Source organism: Buceros rhinoceros, unplaced genomic scaffold, assembly GCF_000710305.1.
Source record: "Buceros rhinoceros silvestris isolate BGI_N320 unplaced genomic scaffold, ASM71030v1 scaffold24872, whole genome shotgun sequence".
NCBI lineage: Eukaryota > Metazoa > Chordata > Aves > Bucerotiformes > Bucerotidae > Buceros > Buceros rhinoceros.
Window position 1 is genome coordinate 1,088 of NW_010397504.1, and position 1,754 is coordinate 2,841.

The following is a 1,754-nucleotide window of genomic DNA, read 5'->3' on the forward strand; positions in this document are numbered from 1 at the left end:
TGTCCAATTAATTAAGTCTGGATTGGCCACTAAATGAATGGCAGATGCTCTTTATTAACCCCTCTCCCTTCCCAGAAGAGGAGGGGAAAGGGAATAAGGGAGAGAGGCTTATGGGTTGTGGGAGGAAAAAAAAGCAAAACAAAAATGGCTTTAATGAAACAGTCACGATAAACAGAAAAATATAATAGTATTAATAAGAAGATAATTAAGTATATACAAAACCAATATTGAACTCCCGTGACAGTGGTCACTTCACCACTGATGCTGCAGGGCAGGCACTGGGAACTGGAAGAAAACAAGATGATAAAAGTAGGAAATGTGTGCCATTAATTAAGGCTGGACTGGCCACTAAATGAATGGCAGATGCTCTTTATTAACCCCTCTCCCTTCCCAGAAGAGGAGGGGAAAGGGAATAAGGGAGAGAGGCTTATGGGTTGTGGGCGGGAAAAAAAGCAAAACAAAAATGGCTTTAATGAAACAGTCACGATAAACAGAAAAATATAATAGTATTAATAAGAAGATAATTAAGTATATACAAAACCAATATTGAACTCCCGTGACAGTGGTCACTTCACCACTGATGCTGCAGGGCAGGCACTGGGCAAGAAAAGCAAAACAAAAATGGCTTTAATGAAACAGTCACGATAAACAGAAAAATATAATAGTATTAATAAGAAGATAATTAAGTATATACAAAACCAATATTGAACTCCCGTGACAGTGGTCACTTCACCACTGATGCTGCAGGGCAGGCACTGGGAAAGTCCCAGACTGGACTTGGCAGGAGATGAATGGGATTCAGGGACTCACAGATGGGGATTGAAGGCAGAAGAATGGTCAGAGTCCTTCTTGGACACTGGCCACAAAAGAAGGGGGCTTGACCTTTGTTGTCCCTCAGCTTTATGCTGAATAAGATGTATATTGAATGGAATACTTTGTTGGTCAGGTTTGGATCACCTGTCCTGTCCACTCTTCCTTGCAAGTGCAACTTTTTTTACTTACAAACCTTTCACTTGCGGCACTCCAACATGGTACACAAGATTTAGCAGTGACCTCGGTTTCTATCGGAACAAGTATGAGCAACAGCCTTTCTGCAGACCAGTCCCTGGTAGGTAACTGTCAACATCAAGTGTTATCAACTCTAGAAGCAGACACTGTCTGCAGAAATACGATATTAACTTCAGAAAGTGCTATCAGTTAGAAGAGACTGAGCTGAGAAGTAAAATCACTGAACAGAGAGTAACTGGTTCTGTTTTAGCTGGAGCCAAGACAATGTGTAAGCTTCCTGAAGTCTGTATCTGTTAGATGTTACAGATAGGCCGATTTAAACCTGATGCCAGGAGGAGCAGTACAGGTATTTCTGTAAAACTGTACGTGGAAAACAGCCAAGAGTGTCAAAACTCCGGCAGGGACTCGGGTGCCTAGGCTTCCCTGTTTCATTCTTTGGCGTCTGGCTGGTACTTAGTGTGCCGGGGTTTTCTCCACTGTTCTTTCTGTGTTCAAAGATGACAGCAGTGGTCATTTGATAGGGGCATATAAGCCCATACATTTCACTGTATGTCTCTTAATGCTGTAGAATTTAACTGTCACGTCCTTTTTTGATGAAAGCGGGGTGGTGATGGTGTTTTTTCTGTTGTCAAGCTGCATTGGGTAATCTCCTTTCTAGAACAAGAAGAACCGTCCCAAGATCTCTGGATCCTCGTGGGAAGAGGAGAGGGAGCCACTCTTACGGCTGCTCGTGCAGCAGCTGGCGC

The 1,754-nt window shown here is 42.9% G+C and overlaps 1 protein-coding gene across 1 annotated transcript in view; it reads left to right on the top strand.

Moving 5' to 3' along the window:
* NCAPD2 (non-SMC condensin I complex, subunit D2) overlaps window positions 1-1,754 on the top strand; it is a gene marked incomplete at its 5' end in the record, with an annotated part of 25,760 nt that overhangs the window by 1,084 nt on the left and 22,922 nt on the right. The gene's annotated exons all lie outside the window — the stretch shown is intronic.